The sequence below is a fragment of the Porites lutea genome, chromosome 2 (genome assembly GCF_958299795.1).
Source record: "Porites lutea chromosome 2, jaPorLute2.1, whole genome shotgun sequence".
NCBI classification, from domain to species: domain Eukaryota; kingdom Metazoa; phylum Cnidaria; class Anthozoa; order Scleractinia; family Poritidae; genus Porites; species Porites lutea.
Window position 1 is genome coordinate 23,760,620 of NC_133202.1, and position 20,955 is coordinate 23,781,574.

The 20,955-nt window shown below is 37.8% G+C and overlaps 1 pseudogene; it reads left to right on the plus strand.

Moving 5' to 3' along the window:
- The first annotated feature begins 18,123 nt into the window (after window positions 1-18,123).
- Window positions 18,124-19,418, plus strand: LOC140926765 (uncharacterized; annotated as a pseudogene).
- The last annotated feature ends 1,537 nt before the right edge of the window (window positions 19,419-20,955 follow it).

Sequence of the window (20,955 nt, forward strand, 5' to 3'; positions counted from 1 at the left end):
ATCCCAAATACATGTTGAGCTAGCTCCTATGACTATTTTGGTTTTATTCGTAGGATATAATAGAAATACCCCAAATTGAGGTAGAGATAGTTTTTAAATCATTCAAATACATGTCAACTACGTTTCAAACAGTTTCAAAACACATTTGGTTTGGTAAGGAAGTGCTTTGCAGGTTTATTTCGTATAACAAATTCGCAGTAAAGATATTTTTAGAATCAATAAAAATACTGCAATAAAACAGTGATGAAACAAACTCCCTCCTATAAGTCAACCAGTCATTATAATACTTTATAGGGTACATTTTGTACTCCTTTTCTGCAGGCTCTGCCCTGTGGTCCAACCCCTTAACCTTTCTTATACCATTATGCATTAACAGAAAAGACGGTTCACATTGATACTCTTTTATACACCTGAAGCCTGGGGAAAAGGTATCTTTTCCAGGCGGATCTTAACCTTATAAACCAGATTAGAGGGTACTTTTACTGTCCCGCTCAGGTGATTTGTCCATCGCTGCATGGTGTAAACTTTGGCATGACTGCTGGCCTGTCATTACGAAGCTTTCGAAACTACCAAGGCGTTTACGAGAGGCCTTAGTAACGGTTACGCTTTTCTGAAAGTTTCTTTGCTGTTCTCCGACAACTGCGAAGGGCAATGACCAAAGTTTTAGTCTTCATGAGCGTAACTTGTAAATGCGCCACAAGCAGACTAGCCAAAGTCCCGCAACCAGTGTTTTAAATTATCTATGAAAAGCCTTGAGGGTCTTTTTTAACTGTTGATAAGTGGTAAACTCAATCCAGGATTTCGCTTTCTTACTTTGTTTATTGTTTTGGTTTGTTTGTTTGTTTTTTCAAGTGTTATGTTATGTTTTGTTATGTTATGTTTTAATTTTGTTTGTCTGTCTGCTTTGCCATGTTTGGGTACATCAGTTTAGTTTTCAGAACGAGTACCACGCTGCCATATTCGGGTTGAACCTAATGTCACATAGCATAAGGTGTGACCTTTCTATTGCGAGACATGAATTTAAAATGGGCACGACTCTGTGAACGCTTTCGGCCAAAAAATTATCGTTTAGCATCGACTTCGAGGAAAATTTCTGTGAAAATTAAGGTTATTTGCTTTGTAGGACGCTCTAAAAACAGGATGTGGGACAAAAATAGAACATCTGCGTGGGCGACAGTTGACAGATGCACTTCAATCGACTCCATATCAAAGTCGGCGGGTATTCAACAAAACGATACACTCAGATCGCGGTATTTAGAACGTTACCGTTAAAGCAAGCTGAACATCACCTTTCTACTGTGGTTTACAAGTGCATACTGGTGAAAACTAAGAAGAAATATCCAAGTTTTTGGTTATTTAGTTAAGGAATGGTTAAACCTGGTTTTAGAACGAACGTCATTTCCTCTTATCAAAGTTGTTATTTTCAGAAAATCTGGCTTTTTACCGGGTAGGAAAAATGTCTCTTGAAAAAGTACGCTTAAATAAGAATTCTAAGCAAGTGAAATTTCGGAGGTTTTTGCGGCTCTCCGTGACCTTTAAAATTAACTCACATAAGTCTTACTGGGCTCAAATACATCGTAAACACTTAAGCACCCCATTTTTCTCTCAAAACAGGGCTTTAACTGATGAGATTTAATTAGACCGAAGTTTACTTGAAGGCATGTGTCACGTCAATTTTTGGTGTCTTTTACGCCACGCGAGGCCCTTACCTTTTTTATTTTTTTGTGGCGTCCAAAAAAATATTTCAAAAAAGAAAAAAAAAATTCCACTACGTTTCTAAGGCCACCAAAGGGATCTCTGAAATATCTAAAATATCCTGCAACCGTTTACAGCCCTCCAATAGCATCGATTGATGTACGAAATTTGCATTTTCTTTTTGGGTGCGTTGGCTGCTTGCACGTCTTGCCATCTCTCCATTTGAAACTAAACAGGGAGGTCTTGCGACACGGACTCGCTTCGTTCGGCAATATAAGCACAGGCTGAATCGTCTCTTGTCTTAGGCCGGGATCAAACTTAAGAAGGTACGGACGCTTGCATTACATGGATATTTAAAGTTTTGCTCCCCCAACCTCTTTTTGTTGGTTGCCTGGTTTGTTTTCTTGTTGTTTTAAAGAGGGGTTTTTGAAGGAGCTGGGTAAAATATTAATTTAAGAAGAATAAAACTAATTCAAATCAAGTTTGATCAAGACCGGAAGAAAATAAGCAGTAGGAGGTAGGAAACACATACATGTAGTTTAGTTATAATTATCTCTGAAATAAAATGAAAACTGGATGTTGTCAGTCTCTTATATCAGGAGACGTAGAATCGATTAACCTGTAATAACATTAGGCAATTTAACCTTCCTTCAAGAAAATTTAGGGGTTATTCGGTCTACGAATAGGCAATTATAATTTCAATGTGGTTTCGCTGATTTTTTTCCTTCGGTCGCAATTAAGTAAGATCAAATAACATCAAAAATAAGCATTGAATCGCAAGCAAAACAAATTTAGAGTAGTGTAAAGGAGAACAACGAAGAATAACAAAAAAAATACATTGAGCTAGCATTCGCAAACTGAATATTTAACAAAGACTTACATAAAAGTTCGTGTTTGAGCCTTAATTAAAGAAGTGACGTGCGTAATAAACGATTGGTCGAGGATTGCTAAAGTTTGGACGTGACATGCTAATGAAAGCCTGAAAGAGCTGAAAGGTGAATTCGCTGGTTTTAAAACTTTAAAATCCAGCCTTGCAATTTACAGAATAAATCGCTAGGATATAACAGAGTATAAACGATATTGGGAACGTAAATAGTTAGGTTATGTATTAGTCGATACAAAACGCTGCCTTTCGATTCTGGCAGATCATGATATGTTTGACAATAATAATTAATCGCTCCAAAATGGGTGAAATAGATTGGAAACAAGTTCAGACCTCTACGTTACTCGAAATCGTCGTAATGACTGATCCGAAATAACATTTTAAAATAGATTTCTAAAATATCCTGTTATTGTGCATTGCACGTCTTGCTATCCCTCCATTTGAAACTGAACGGGGAGCACTATGAATTGGAAACCCATGAAAATCTTTTGAATATATTCATGGCATATTCACAGGATATTGAAATGTTTTTCATGTCATTTTCATGGTCTTATTTTTCTGGTTTCGCAAGGGGTTTGATACCACGAAAAATTCATTAACAAGAACACCCTTACCAAATCCAACACTTAAGCTATTTTTGAAATCTGTTTTTAACCTGTTTTGTGAAATAGGTTTTGTTAAAAATAGGGTGAAAAGTAAATTTTAATGTATTTTTCGAATGCTTTTAAAGGTGTTTTAACCTGTTTAAAAAGCCATTAAAAATGATTTTTAACGTATTTTAAAATTCATTTCAAATATATAAAAATTCCAGCGCTTTTGCAAAGCTCAAACTGTTTTAAAACAGTTTTTAAATACCTTCCAAATCGGAATGAAAACAGGATAAAAACAGTTTTAAAAGCATATTTTAACTTGCAATACTATTTTAAAACTGTTTGCAATGACAATTTTAAACGCATTAAAAAAAAAAGATTTAAAATCTATTTTTAATACATTTTTCGACTGATTTTAAACGTGTTTTAACTTGTTTAAAACGCTATTTAAATGTTATGTTTCAAAATATATTTTAATAGTAGTTTAATCGGTTTTGAAATCTAGTAAAATACTCGCATTTGCAAATACAAAAAAATACTTTGAAAATATTATTAAAATACTACACAAGTAGAAAAGCATAAAAGCACGCATATATTATGAAAATACATCAAAAATAGGATGCAAAAAGGCAAAATTTAAAAGGTGTAAACATTGCAAGAAAATAGCCTTAGAGTTGTCTGAAAACAGTACAAAAATCGGTCGAAAGAGTATTAAAACAGTACAAAAACAGGTTTGAAATACCACAAGAATTCATGACATTAAATGAATACAAAACCGTCGAAAATTACCCTAAAAAGGCAAGATTTACCTCAGCGAAATAACTCCACACAGCCCTAGGCTAGGATTTTACGCGAATGATCTCTTAACCGATTCCTTTACGTTGATTTTCCTAAGAATGCTCGGGAAATTCTTAAGGAATTTTTAAGAAATGCTGAAATCAATCTTCGGCTTCGAAGGGTATTCGTTACTGGTAAATAGTAATCTACCGTATTCATTCGAATAAGCGCCCAACCTCGAATTAGCGCCCTCCTCGAATAAGCGCCCATCCTGAAGGCTGAAAAATTTAATAAGCGCCCAGCCTCGAATTAGCGCCCACCCCCACCCCGCCTCCCTCCGCCTCAAACTCAAACTCAAACTCAAATAAGCGCCCACCCTACCCCCACCCCCTTTCTGGTCCCTCCCACCCAAAAAAACATTAAATAAGTACTAATAACAGACTCGCCCGAAGACCGAGTTTTCGTCAGAGTATTTTACAGAAACCTTGCTATGTTACATCTTCGCGTTTTATTATTACCATTTATTGTATTGTTGCAAAAAAAAACATGCTAGACTTGCTGAAAATGGAGAAAATTTAATAAGCGCCCAGCCTCGAATAAGCGCCCACTCTCAATGTCCAAAAATTTAATAAGCGCCCAGGGCGGTTAATCGAATAAATACGGTACATGCATGTAACTTACATTGTTAAATAAATTCACGGCTTTACTCAAATATCGTTAGAAGCTTGCATGGTAGGCCTGAACATTAATTACATGTACCGGCTAATATAGAACTATACCGAGAATAACACCGTAAAATTCACCCGAGAATGAAAGAGGTGACGTACGTGACATAAGTGTGAGATCAACGAAACAGCTAGCCAGGAACACTGCTGTAAAAACTGAAATTGCCGTAGAGTCGGGAGTATATAAATGTTTACTACGCTTCATTTGTTGCTCATATGGCGTATACTTAAACGTTTCAGTAACATGTTATGCAAAAAGAGGGAACAATGTATGTCATACTCACATAAGAGAAGACTCTTGGAAGCGTGTGCACCGCCGACAACCTGAAACAGAACCTTTCAAAGTACCTACTAGTCGCTGAGGAGTCATACCCATTTTTGATTCGTGATAAAAGCATTATCTACGTGTTCAGGCAATCTGCAGAGTTGAAGTGTACTTTTGTAAGCTAAGATCGTAACAAACAGTAAAATCAAGCGCCTTTATATATCAATTACAATTACAATTACAATTACAATTACAATCTCACAGCAACCGCCGGTTCAATAATTTGAAATGAACAAAGGGCAAAAGGACGGTTTGTTTCTTATAACGTACTTTTGTCACATCACCGCAGAGCGCGAAGTCGTGATTTCAGTCGCGAGTGACATCTCAGAAAAAAATATGCCATTCATATCCGGAATAATCTGTGAGAGAAAGATAACCATATGTCGGAGTGTATTCAGATCTGAGCGTTATTGTTTCTTGGAGCAATATAAACGAGGTGAGAGTTTTTAGCGTGGAAAGCTTATTTATTATGTATTTTAGGGCTTATTTTCGATAAACCTGTGTTGACCGCATGCATCCGGTTCAAAGCGGCGGCTATCTGCGGCTGTTTGTGAAAAATTTCTACATAAAATTAAAATGCGATTTTCAGAAGTTTCTTTTAAAATGTCCCGCAAGCGCATCAATTGAATCACAGTTAAAATCTACGCAGAGATTTTCGTAGGGAGCCCGCATGAAAACCCCCTTATACCATGAAATAACCGTGCAAAAAACCATTAAAGTTTGGTGTTTGTTACTGTCACAAAACATTATTAAGGACTGACAATGATGGCAAATAATTTGATTGACACTTTAATCGTTTTATATATTAGGTTTACTAGGTTTCAGTTGAGTTCTTACACGTGTTTGACTAGAAGTACACGCAGTCCTCAGTTTGCTAACCAGTTTTAAAGAGTTATACTAAGATCAGAGTCGCTAACGGCAAACCGGCGACAGAAGTAAGTCTTAATCAGTTTTAGTTTGTACTGTCTGGTCATTACCCTCTTTCTTTTTTATGATCAGTGTTGCAAATATTCGAATGTTTTGCAATTATATTACATAATTGTATGTTTCAGATCGAATAATTCCTCCAAATAAATTTGTGTTGTTGACTATACGACTGATGGTTTCCCGGTGTTAACATCCGTATTGTGTCGATTGTCCAACGGTCCAGTGTTGATTTTTAATTTTTCTTTTAATGATGATGAAAACCCTATGAATTAAACAGCACAAGTTAAAGGCAAATTTCATCATATGTTTGACAATAATCGCTCCGAAATGTGTGAAAAAGATCGGAAAACACGTTAAGACCTCTACGTCATTCGAATTAGTCGTAATATAAATATATATTTCTAAAAAATCCTGTAATCGTTTAGAACCCTCCATTATCGATAATTGACGTAATTTTCATATTCATGTTCATTTTTTTTTTTTATTTCGTGCATTGCAAGCCTTGCTATCACTCCATTTGAAACTGAACGGGGAGCATTATGAATTGAAAACCCACGAAATCCTGTGAATATATTCGTGGCATATTCACAGGATATTCAGTTTTTCTTTATGTCATTTTCATGGTTATATTTCTCTGGTTTCTCATGGGTTTGATACCATGAAAAATTCATTAACAAGGCCATGAAAACCCCCTTACAACATGAAATAACCGTGCAAAAACCACGTTTAATGTTGATTTTTAAGTTTTTTTTCTTTTTTTTTATGATGATGATGATGATGAAAATCCTATGAATTAAACAGCACCAGGTCAAGGTAAATGTCAGGGGTTTCCCATCGCATTACGAGAAATTTAGGGTAGTAGTTATAATAATAAGCTTTCTTCTTTATTCTCAATCCCTAATTACTCTTTTTCCATGATTTTCCTGTTTTTTTTCCTTCATCCATTTTTTCCCTCAGTACTAAATTATCCTGATTATTTCTGTCACACAATTTCTGTCTTTTAATTAAAGAAAAAAAATTACTTATAATTATTCCCGAAAAGTATAGTACTAAATTCACCAAAACTTAAAAGTATAAAAAAGACTGGAAAAATGTGAAAAGGTAATATTTCAAATTTAATCTGCTATTATCAATGGAATTGTCAGGAAAAGATATTCAAGATTTTAATCGAGCAAAATTTTGTCATATATGTGAAAGTCATTGTAAAGAAAATGAAAAGAGGGTAAGAGATCATTGTCACCTTACTGGAAAATACCGAAGTGCAGCACATAACAAATGTAATCTTCAATGTCGCAAACCTTTAATTCTTCCTGTAGTATTTTACAATCTCCAAGGTTACGATTCTCATCTTTTTATTAAACAACTTTCAAAGACAAAAGGAGGGTTAAACCTTAATTCCATCAACTGAGGAGAAACACATTAGCTTTTCAAAGAAAATAAGAGTTAACGAGCATAAGTCAAGATTGACAGGTGAGCAAGTTTCAATAAACTTTGAAATATGATTTAGTGATAGTTTTAAATTTTTTTAATCTTCACTGGCTGATCTTGCAAAAAATCTTCAACAGAAAGATTTTAAAAACAACAAAAAAAGATAATTAAGACAAATGTTGATTTATTAACAGAGAAAGGAGTATATCTTTACAACTATGTTTCATCAATAGAAAAGTTTAATGAAACAAATTAAAAATTACCACCAAAATCAGAGTTGTACACAAGGCTCAATAATGAAGATATTTCAGATGATGATTATATACGTGCTCAAAATGTTTGGGAAACATAAAATAATCAAAGATTATCATGATATTTAACTCAACTCTGCTGTATTGCTTACTGCTGATGTATTTGAAAACTTCAGAAAAACTGGTTGGACACATAAACTTGATCCAGCTCATTATTGTACATCGCCAGGGCTGGCTTAGGATGCTTGTTTAAAAGAGACTAAACAGAAACTTCAACTTTTACCTGATGATGATATGTTTGAACAAGGAATAAGAGGAGGAATAACTCATATCTCAAAAAGATATTCAAAAGCAAACAATAAATATATGAGAGACTTAAAAATCCTGAAAAAGAATTGAAATTTATTACATATTTGAACGCAAATAATCTTTATAGTTGGGCAATGAGTGAAAGACTTCAAACTAATGGTTTTAAATGGATAAAAGACTCACAACTTAGAAAAGTAATAAAACTATTGGATCAGAGAATAACCAATCATGGTTATCTATTTGAAGTTGATTTGAAATATCCAAAAGAGTTGTATGAATTTCATAATGATCATCCTCTTGCTCCAGAGAAAATAAAAGTTAATAATGTTGAATAATGTATTGGTAGTTTTTATCCGATGTTATGATAACATATACATCTGCCTTTAGGCCAGGTCAGAAAACGGGTATGGATTTTAGAGGTCTAGCCTTAAAACGGTTGTGGGAAATTACATTCTTTGGTCTGAATATAGTCCGGATTTGGAGAACCAGCCGGAACACCCCCACGAAGAATTCCCAGGCGTAACAGCTGCCCCCCCCTCCCCCCCACCCACCGGGACCAATATATTAAGTGCCAGTCATAAAAACGTTTCGTCGGTGTTTAGCTTAGCTAATTCTCGACACTGGAAAATTGCATGTAGATCGAGTTTTAGCGGGCTCTTGGCTTTGAAGCATAGACCGGTTTTTGCAGATAAAAAGGTGATGATTTTGTGAACTGTTTCAATCAGTTTCTTGTCTATTTTATGCAAAATTTTGTCGTTTATCGGACGGCGAAAAAAGTAGTGTCTTGCTAACTATTAAGTTGTTATGTACATGTAAGCCTTAACCAGGCACTTTTTGGCTGCAGTTCACTCAACTTAAAAATTTCTAGACTGAAATGAGACACGTTTGAAACTTCATGGAGTCAGATTACTGAATAAATGTTCTAAAATCAGTTATTACACAGATCGTCATAATCAGCACAGTACAGCAGCTTTCTAGAACTTGTACCAGCCTATCTGATGTACATGGGCTCTTTACACAGCCACACACAAAACTGGATGATAGCTTCTACTGCAGGAGCAGAGATGTAATAACTGGGCAGTACCCATTTGCCTTCTTCCAACTTCCAGCCCCAGGTTCCTGGCTGGTGACAGAAGCTGAAGTGCCTCTTGTGTCGGTGGTAAGGATATCTCAGACTGAGCCTGCTTTTTTCTTGAAAAGCCACCATCTCAGCTCTTTAACATTATTGGCAGTAGTGTTGGGCACGTACACTTGACAAACAAGTTTCTCGATGCAAGATAAGATATCAGCCGTTGGCTGGGCTCTCTTACCAAGGTTTGCTAGGGAAGTGATGGTCTCTTCATTTGCTTGCTTTAAGGCCTTCCACCAAGTAGCTTTTTTTTTAACAGTAGAGATAACATGGACGTCAGCGCCACTCAAAGAATGAAGGCCAGGTAATGCTTCGACTTTTGTGCTGCTGAGGGCCCTGCACAGTATGTTCCAAATTGATACCTCGTTGGCGACGACCATTACCAGTAACAAAATGCACATCATTGCGGAGCTGTTGACATCTTCCTTAAAAAAGTATAAAGACATCGGTTTCTGGCGAATAGATATTGATTTGTGATGCTCCATGGGAAATAGCATCAACAGCGTGGAGGGTCATCTTGGTGTCCGCCTCTTCCTGCTTGCTTCTTAATTAGCTGTGTTACACCCTGGTGTGTTGCCTGACAGTTGTCTCCCCAGGCCACAACGACACTCGTTGCCCTGCGTTCAGTTGGATCAACATGGCTGATAGATACTTGGTCAATTCCATCTTGGGTTTTCGTGAGAAACCGGACTCTTAATGGTCACCTTAGCAATGTGAGTTGAGTCCGTTATCCGGTAGTAGCCTTTGTACTCTGGTAGAAGACTTAAGAGAAATAGGAATGTCATATCTGTCGAATAACAAGTGAACTCATCGCTTTCACTGTATTTCTTGTGAACCTGTTCAGTAAAATCTTTTGCAAGATGAACACAGGTTGTTATGATTGTAGGTTTATCAAGTGACTGTAGCTCTACCATTTCATCCACAGTGACTACATTTTTTCTCACCACTGGTGCTTCTGGTGGCACATCGCTTGAAGGGACTGTTGGTCCTTCTCTTCCGATTTAGCTTATTAGTGCACTTTCGGTTGAGCAATGCAACATTGTACCATCTGCTGCAAAACGTGACCTTAGCACGTGGAAGGCTCATACGCGCATGTGACTTCTTGTATGGTAAATTCTGATCGAGGCTAGAGCACCACCACCGTACGAGCAAACAATTAAACATCGGTCTTTCTGTAACTCCACAATATTTTTGTTAACAGTGATATTTGTCTTCTTACAGGTAGATTTCCAGGCTAGGAGACTGCGCTTTTTCATCGGCGACCACAGGTTTCCTTTCCTTTTTAACTATGTTCCGTGACAAAGGTTGTGGTGTTGGTTTTGAATATTGATTGAAACTCCTGCCATATCTTTGGCTTACTCGGCTAATCGGGTAGGTTCTGGGGCAATCAAGAAAAACTTTGCGAGATCACTGGGATTCTTAGTTATACCAACTAGGCCTCCGCTTACTTTTATGGAGCGGTTGATGTGCTCCAGGGCGTTGTCGGCACCAAACCACAGAAGGATATCTGGGAATTTTTGTTTACCAACCAGTTTCCATTCTTCAATTTGGCCTGAATGTTAGGGTCATTGTTTTTTTTCCAGAGACTTCATTTGCACGTGATACAAAGGAATCATCCATGCATGGTTGAGACGATCTTACTTTGTTGATATCTCAAGGGCTTGTAGGTAAAGGCTCCAGGTAGCCTTGTAGAGTGCCCGGATAAATCTCATCACATCTAAAATGCACATATCCTGCCGGAAAAACTTAAAAATTGGATCGTTGGTGCGTAGTCTATCAAATTCGGCAATCCTTTTCATGATGTCCATGGACTTGACAGCATCCATCATTCACTTGTGTATAACTGTTATCTCGCTTTTTTCTCCGCTTGAGCAGGCTTTTTCTAACTGCTGTGCTAACCACATCAAGCGTTGCTAACATTGACCTGCTTCCTGGTTCAGAAACGGCTTCTTGTTAAACATTTAAGAGAGACTACAAGGTTACAACACGGGCTGCCTTGGTCGTTTAACACGGTTTCCCTCCAGGATCTATTTCACAGTAGACAGACCATAAGGATCAAACTTTACCCTATAGCCCCCTAGAGCCATGTCACGACGTGTAGCTTTCCTGGACAAGGCCTTATATGATGTTGCTGAGATCATCACACGCCATCTGCGACTTCTTCTGTTGTCCTCTCCCTTTTGTAATTGGCAATCTAAACACAGATGGGTTTCCGGTATTCATCGTAACACGTGCATATTCACAGCTCTATAGGGAAAAAATGGACGGTCTCTTTTTCGATGAAAACTATTGATGATCAGGAATGGTGCCCAGTCCCTCCGAGGCGAGAGGATTCCTCAAATACCCGTTTATGGTTGAAACCTCATTGTTGTCCAAAAAATAAATATTGATTAAAGGGCTTTATTAGTCAATTCTTGAATCAATTTAAGGTTTAAAGTGATTCTTTTATAAAGTTGCAATTAATTAGACACTGGGTGGGCAGGGGTACTTCGGCCAATTTAGAACGGCTATGTCTTTCGAAGGTTCTTAAGCTAAAATTTTTGCTACTGGCACTTAAGGGTCTAGGTCTCATTTCTTTCAGGCGTTTTATTAAGGTAATTGAAAAAAAAAAGTACAAGGCTATTGATCTTTTTGTATCGTCGAGAGTAAAAGCTTCTAAACTCTAGCAGGTTTACCTCAAGAGCCTCATTTCCGTGCTAGCATTGCCATATGTGACCATGTTAATGACCGAAACGTTATGATGATAATACATTAATACATCTAGGTGCATATTGCTCGCAAATTCTGGCACTTTTATTCAAACGGAAGGAACTTATCGCGACTTTATTCCCATGACCTCGTTTCCATGCTAATTTTTTCACGTGACCATGTTGAGGAACGAGTACTGTATAATGTCATCAAAGGAATTAAGGAACACAATCTCTTTAATTCCGGAGCAAATTCACTCAAATAGTGGAAAGTTATAATTATCATTTTTGTTTCAGAGCCTGTAAATTTAGGTCATATTTGTAAATTCCCATAAAACGACTCGATACGAGTTTCCAGAGTGCAAACAAAATTTTTATGTCCTTTAGCGTCCCCTTAGCACATTCAGATGAGTGGATCGCTTGCAGCCTAAAATTCCTATATGGGACTTAAAATTACGACATTTGCTCCTAGACTATTTGGTTGTTGAATTAAAGTGGATGTGTGCATTTTGCCCAGTGTATTTTTGTCATAATTTTTTTTGTATCTGCCTTTTTATCACCAAAAAACGTAACACTAAGTCTTATTGGTACCAGCAACCCATGCGACTAGATTTTGTAGTTATTATAGAAGGTCAGTATCATTGCATCGCATGCCAGCTGATATTACCGCAGGCTCTTATCTTTCATCATGCGCAAACTAATCAGTGAATAATAATGTCAAAGGCTTTGGATTAGTCTTAGGATGGTACTAGCAGAGTTTAAACCTCTGAAAGATTTGAACCTAGGAGTCATTTCAAAAGTAGGTTGAGTTTGATCGTCTGGGTGAACGTAGTCCTGAATAGGACTGTTGTTGTTGACAGTGACTGACGTTTCGACAACTTGCGCGGTAGTCATCTTCAGAGTCAAAGTGAGTTGTATCACGTCAGTTGATGGTATTATACTCTGGTTACTGATCTGACTGGTCAATTATTGTTGTTATTGGTCGTCTGTCAGTTAAGCCGTGATGTTATTGGCTATGAAGACTCGTAATCAGTAATTGGTGCGTTTCGATCCGTCTATTGTCACGGTTAAACTGTCGTCTATTGTTAGTCAAATTGTCATTCTCTCGTAGTTAGTTTGATCTCGTCATTAAGTCGTTTGTACGGCGCTGGTAACTGTTGGCTACGATTCAGTGGCGTTTGTTCTAAGTTAGTAAACCAGCTTTCTAAAGTAAGACGTTGATAGTGGTCTGTAGAATACGTTATACATGTCGCAGAGTCCTAGTCAATTTGATGTTTCGTCTTAAAATGGTGCCCAGCAATGTGATTGTTGACATCACCATTCTTCGTCGTCGCTCGTTTGTGTTCGGTCAGTCACGTGCGTAGGTTTCTGCCGGTTTTACTAATGTAAGAAGAGTGGCAGTCGCATCATCTGATCTTGTATGCTGCTCTCTGTCTGTCCTCCGGTTTAAAACCTATTTAAGACCTATTTCACAAAACAGGTTAAAAATAGTTTTCAAAAATAGCTTAAAAATACATTCAAAACAGTGTTGGATTTGGTAAGCACAGGATGTCGAAACGTCAGTCACTGTCAACAACAACAGTCCTATTCAGGACTACGTTCACCCAGACGATCAAACTCAACCTATTTTAGAGTTTAAACCATTTGACAAAAAACAGGCGAGGCTGCGATTAAAAACATTTCGAATTTTGTTGATTGACATTCTTGGGTATATGCTCGCAAAAATGCGCACTATATACTTTTTCAGACTAATACACTGTTTTAAGATTGTTAGTTCAATAGCTGACGACGATTGCTTGTGTCTGAAACAAGAAATATTTAACAATTATTTGCCGAAGGCGAAGTTAATGTCGTTGAATAATACCCTCGACTACCTCTCGGGGATTATTCAACAACATTAACTGAGCCTGAGGTAAATAATTATTCAACAATATTAACTGAGCCTGAGGTAAATAATTGTTTTAGTATATTCACACGAGGTGATCTCAACAGATTCAGAAAGGAAACCATTTTAAAAACGATTAGTTTGATTGACGGGTGAATTCATGCGTGAACACGAAGCCGTAAGCACTGGACGCGCAAATGATATGGCAAACATGGCAAATGATAGTTAGAAAACGCCGAAAATTTAAATTCTTATCCAATTCTGAGAAGAAAAGTAGAGCTTTATTTGTTTCTGTCAACTCACCGTGAATGAGAAACTTTTTTTTTTTTTAACGCTTTTTCCAATACTGTCAACAGCGGCTTCGATCAAGGTGAGCATTGTTTGTCTGCAGTGTTCTTTGCCTTGTTAACCTGATGGCACGTACAATTTTCGAAAATATTTGCCTTCCTTAATTTTTTTCACCATAAATTAACTCCTATTTATAGGCACAATTGGTCTGGCGAGAAAATCCCGAAATCACAAAACAGTGGCAAAGTGCATGGCCTCGTTTTGCTCTGTATTGGCAAACATAGCTTCGAGCGTACAAAAAGTCAGCTACAGTAAACTGCTTCATAATAAATCACTCTGTTTAAACACCAAGAAGTCTTTTCTTACCTTAAAAAGTCATCAGTGTAACACTTAGATATTCTTGTATTTTTAAAAAGTTCTTACTATAAAACTTTGGCAAAACACCCAGTTCACGACAGCGATTTTGTTCTGCTTTATATTCACCGCCTAGCGTGGTGAATATAACGTCACTGTAGTCCGAGATAGCAAACCAATCAGATTGCTTGAATGGCACAGATCACTGCGTGTGTATGTACTAAATTCGTATATATACTAAATTTTTAAAAGATAGCTAAGCGCAAATTGTTATTTGATTTTGAGCATATTAAGGTGGATGAAGTGGGATTACCTATGGAATGGGGACTAGATGGAGAATTACCTCTTTGTCGCTGACGTCTTTGCTACATTTTACGCTAAATGAAAGAGTGTTTTTCAGAAAAATGACTTTGAGAGTTCTGAAAACCTATTAATCTTAACAGTCCTGCGAGTTACAGAAATTTCTGTTATCGTGAATTTGCATAATGGCTGTGTGACGAAAGTGTTGAAGAGCTCTTAGTTTTTGACGAAGTTGTTACAACATGACAGGCATATGCTAAAGCTCGTTTATAGTTTGAGATGAAGTAGAATTATCAATAATAAGTAACGTACCAATTATTATTAGAAATTATTATAGTACATCTGTTTGTATGTTGCCGTTTGAGCACAGACTGTTACGAATTTTAATAGTTCATCAGTTACTTATTTTACTTTGTCCTGGAAAAACTAGAGATGTAAGTAATTCGTTTGTTTGCAACGCTAGGTAGGCAGAATGGCAGAACATGAATTAAAGGTGTTTGTACCGGCTGAAGAAGAAGAAGAAGAAGAAGAAGAAGATCCTGGTAAGCGCATTAAGCTGACAGAGTTATCCATCTATTAAAAGGAGCTGTAAACAGCATCGAAACAATAAGCAATCTAGTAAAGGACATTAGCTGCTGAAACAAAATTAATTCAAAATGATAAAGCGAATGAGAGAATGGGCAAATGAGCAAATGAGCTTGAGGAAGTACTCTTTACCGACCAGGAAGCAATTATTTGTGTGTGTTAAGACGAGGTTCTCAGCGTCAATTAAAGAACAGTCGAACCTTTACCAATTTAGCAATTACTGGAAGTGGCTGAGTATGAACAACTGATCATTTTAAAAGAGTGTAACACCCTTCGGATCTAATCCTAAAATAATTATAAAAGTAAATTTTAATTATCAAATTTTTCCAATTTTTTTTTTTTAACTTTGACAATTTTATACGTTAAGACTTGTCAGACCACAACAACATAACATTTGTCATAAAATATCTTCCCATGTCATATCTAAGGTAATGACGTCATCAGTCACGTGACTATTTCCGAATTAGTATTTTGTTGCGGTGACAAGATTTCATTAACGAGTTAAAAACAAATAGCATATTTGAGGTTTTATTTATGTGGGGCACTTAAAAATAACCCGTTGACGTCCGGCATTTAAAATTCAAGGCGGTAATGAACATAAGCGAAAAAGTCGGGAGACTAAGCGGAGACTATGCTAGGTTCTTTTCATTCTTGGCAAAAAGTTTAAGGTCATCCATAGACAACAGGTGGTTTACTTTGATGTCATCTACCACGTACTCTGCTCTGGCTTTTCTTAAGATTTTTGTCAATGGTATCATACCTAGCACAAACAGCAACGGTGATAGAATATCTCCCTGTAATAAGTGATTTTTACCTCACCCAGTGTTTGTCCACAAGCTGTTAATTCAGTGCTCTAGCTCTTTATTGATCTTACACGAACAATCGAAATCGAAAATCCAAAAATGTGGGACCATGTCATAGGCTTTTTTAGTCTATTATTATTATTATTATTATTATTATTATTATTATTATTATTAATATTATTATTGTATTATTATTATCATTATCATTATCATTATTATTATTATCATCATCATTATTACTATTATAACAGATACAGATAACACTCATTTTCACAAGAAAGGTTAAGCACTAAGTATCGTTTTGAAACTGAGAGTTTTTGGGAATCGAAAATGACCTATTTAGTGGCCAGGGCCAGGTTGCATAAAACCTTCTCAAGATAAAAGGGCTCTTAACTTTTGTTCTGGAACAATTATTCAAAAACATGGCGGAGGCGGCGGCTGCAGGTCGGTCGCTCGCTGGAAAACCAGGAAGGCTAAAATGGACTGACAACATGAATCAAGATTTACTAGAATGCAGGGAAAAAGCCTTAAGCTTAAAAAGCTCAAGCAACCCGCCATGTTACCAGAACGGACGCAAGAAAGGATATATGCGCATTTTAAAAGATATGGGATGACGTGCCGGGGATACGTGAACTTGGGGTTATCAGCTCAGAATCTTCGCGACCACGCAGCAGCGATAACGGATGAAAACTCACAAATAAATGTTAGAGGCGACTCTTCAACTGTTCTAGACGAAACAGAAGAGGTTGGTGCCTCTATGTTATCACAAACCGAGGGTCTCGAACCCGCCAAATGCGAAGGTGAAAATTTATCAAACGTGAATATGGTCGAAGGTTCGAATTTGCATATTTCTTCCGACATTGCTGATCAAAGAGCTCCCCAGGGACGGACCGCTACTTGCAAGGATCAAAACACCAAAAATCTAATCAAGCCAAATCTGTCAGATTATGATGTGCTTCCCTCCGAAACAAAGAACAAAACTTAGGGCAGTATTAGTTACGCATGTTTCTGTAATACTGTCAACGATGTTTACGATGAAATCGTCCACTACAGGAGGAATATATTCAATGTTCCATCGGGTCGCGCAGGGAAGAGTTTCATTGAAGAATTAACCTTCTGGATTAAGCAATTTAATTCAGACTCTGACTTGAACTCGGTCGCTCTTAAAGCATTCATGGTGCTCCCAACTTTGTTTCTGCAAAAACCATCTGCTACTTCCAAAAGCAAGGAGCATAGTAAAGCAATAGAGCGTCGATTAGCACTCTGGAAACAAGGGGACATTGATTTGTTGCTTAAAGAAGTGAGGTTCTTTCAAGGGAAATTTGTGAATTCCAAGAAACCTAGAAAGGTTGAAGACATATCCAAAGCCTTCTCAAAGCTGGTTCTGCAAGGAAAATTGAAAGCTGCTATGAAACTCCTAGATAACGAGAGCTCGTCCGGTCTGCTCGACCTATCGCCAGATGTCCTGCAATGGCTACAGGACAAACACCTACAGGCAGCTGATATCGCAGAGGAGAGTTTGTTACATGGCCCAATTGATTATATTCCGCCAAATGTTTATGACCTCATAGACGAAGAATCGATCTACAACTCGGCAAGTAAAACCAAGGGCTCAGCCGGACCATCTGGAATGGACGCAGAGCTGTATAAGAGAATCCTGTGCTCTAAGAATTTCAAGACAGAGGGCAAAATATTGAGAGAAGAGCTAGCCGTGTTCACAAGAAATCTGCTAAGGAAATCGTACCACCCATCCTTACTTGAAGCTTTCACGTCCTGCAGGCTTATCCCGCTTGATACGAACCCGGGAATCAGACCAATTGGTGTTGGAGAGGTACTGAGGACAATAGTGGGGAAAACTGTCAGCGGTTTCTTAAAGGAGGAAATAAAAGAAGCGGCGGGTCCCCTACAAGTTTGCGCTGGTCATAACGCAGGAGCGGAGGCTGCGATCCATGCAATGAGTCAAGTGTTTGTTGAAGAAGGAACAGATAGAATATTGCTAATTGATGCTAGTAACGCTTTTAACCAAATGAATAGGTCAGCGGCCTTACACAATATCCAGATCATGTGCAAAGAAATGGAGCTCTATGTGATTAACACATATAGAAACCCATCTAGACTGTTTATTTGTGGGGGAGGTGAAATACTTTCTCGAGAAGGCACCACACAAGGAAATCTGCTAGCGATGCCATGGTATGCACTTAATACATCCATAATGATACAGAATTTGAGGGATCATTGCCCATTGGTTAAACAGGTGTGGCTTGCAGACGACTCAGCTGGAGGAGGGAGTATAGTGCAGTTATACAACTGGTACAGGCAATTGAGTAAGGAACGACAACAGTTTGGTTACCTTTTGTGAATGGGACAAAGAGCTGGCTTATTGTGAAGTCTAGGGAACTAGCGGAGGAAGCAAAGAGGGTGTTTGGAGAGGAAGTCAACATAACGACTGAAGGTCAGCGCCATCTGGGAGCAGTTATTGCGTCGCAAGAATACAAAGATCAGTATTGTGAGGAGAAGGTTCGTGCATGGAAAGAGGAAATCGAACGTCTCTCTGAAATAGCGAAGAGCCAGCCCCATGCGGCGTATATTGCTTTCACAAAAGGCTACAAGTCGAAGTTCACCTACTTCATGCGCACGATTGAATCGTTTGAAGATTATGTCCATCCAATCAAGGAAGTGATTGAAGATTTACTACTCCCTCCTTTGTTCGGTCAATCAGAGCCTCTCCCTAACGAGGTGCGCAGACTTGCTACCTTAGCAACGGGTCAAGGGGGTCTAGGCATTCCTGATCTGAAATCCGAGGCACCGCGGCAGTTTGCTGCCTCGAGACTAATAACCACCGCCCACGTAGATTCTATTACATCACAGAGTTCCATCATGGTGCCAGGAGAAAGATCTACGGAGGAGTTAAAGAGGCATCAACAATCACTTAAGAGAGCAAGTGCCAAAGAGAAAATGGATAGCATTGATTCAAGCCTCTCCCCAGGCCTGCTGCGTCTGGTTAATCAATCGAGGGACAAAGGCGCAAGTTCTTGGCTGAATGCGATGCCTCTCGCAGACAAAGGTTTAGCCCTCAACAAGCAAGAGTTCAGAGACTCGCTACGCTTGCGTTATGACTTACCCTTAGTCGATTTACCAAGTCATTGCATATGTGGGGATAAATTCACCGTTTGGTCACGCCCTCTCTTGTAAAAAGGGGGGGTTTGTAGCGCAGAGACATGACGGTGTACGGAACTTGTTAACGACATTCATCGACAAGATCTGCAATAATGTCGAAATCGAACCACGCCTTCAACCCCTGGACAACGAGCGATTTCATTTGAGGAGCGCTGTTACAAGTTCTGAGGCAAGGTTGGACATCAAAGCGGGAGGTTTCTGGGCAAGAGGAGTTACGGCATTTTTTGATGTTAGAGTTATGCACGTCAACTCCAAGTGTTACCAGAGCAAGCCAACATCGGAAGTGTTCAAAGAGCAAGAAGAAGAGAAGAAACGCAAGTACCAGCAGCGGGTGTTAGATGTAGAAATGGGTTCGTTTACGCCTTTAGTGTTTGGAATCAATGGCGGAATGGGAAACGAGTGTCAGTTGTTCTTAAAGCATCTCGCAGACAAGATAGCTTAGAAAGACACCGAGCCTTATCGTGTTGTAATCACTTGGCTCAGGACACAGATCTCGTTTGAACTCTTAACATCGGTACATGCATGCGTCAGAGGTTCGCGAACGCCGTTTCGTAGCAAGATAGAGCAATCATTAGACTGTAAAATAAATGTCGCTAGTGCGGATATCTGAAATACGTGTCTATATGCTTTCATACTTAGGGCTTTTTATGGGCACTGGTTTAGCAGTCATTAGTATAATTCGATTGCAGGATCTTAATATCTCTGCATAATGGAATTCTTAATTTTATAGAATTTTGAACTTTCATTATTAATTATATCTATTATCTCTTCTTTTATGTAAGGTTAAGTTACTTCTATTTTTTAGAATTTGTAAATGAATAGTTTTTTCTATCTTCACTTATAATATAGAGGATTGTTTTTGTTCTCTAATGAAGGACGAGGGGTTTCTTTTGTAACGGATGGAATTGTAGATAGTGTTTTGATGAATTAATTAGATTTTTTGTAACAGCAGGTTGATTGTAAATAGGATTTTAATTGAGGTTTTGTAATAAAGATTCTTTTCTTATATTTATTACTATTATTATTATTATTATTATTATTATTATTATTATTTCTGGCCTTTTGCACTGGCTGATCGCATACTGATTCACTTGCTAAGGGCGCGAGTCCTATTCCATGATCTCCTCAATTTATAACTTTAAAACTTTAATTAATTAAAATCGTTGCTGTTCCTAGTAGCCTAGATTTTTGAAGTAATAAAATACTACGTACTAGTTCTAATGTCTAACTTTCCAGCCACTTATCCAAGTTCTTTGTCACACTTGCACTTCCCAATGATCCTACAACAACCGGTATCACCTGCGTAGTTCTCTTGTTCCACATCCTAGCAATCCTTTTTTTAAGTTTCTCCTTTTCACTCATTCTCTTATCCCTGGTACAGCAATAACGATAATGGCGCACTTTCTCTCCTCTTCGTTTACAACTACAATGTCCGGTCCTTTAGCGTTATTTTATTATTATTACTATTATTATTATTAGTACTATTATTATTATTATTATTATTATTATTATTATTATTGTTAATCCAAGTCTTTTAATGATAACAAAGCTAACTATAAAATCCCATTTACAATTAATTTCACTTAAAAAACTATTCAGTAAAAGCACTATTTACAATTCCTTTCGATTTAAAAAAGAGACACTTAATTTCGATTGGTTGTAGTTGTGGTTCAACTTCAACGTTGGTGCAAACCTTACCAATAAGTAAGGTAAGTAGGTTGCGAACACCATCGTGTCTCTGCGCCACGAAACCTCCCTTTTTGCATGATAGGGAATGGCAAACGGTATACTTCTCTCCACAAACACACTCGCTTGGTAAGTCGGACAGGCGCATATT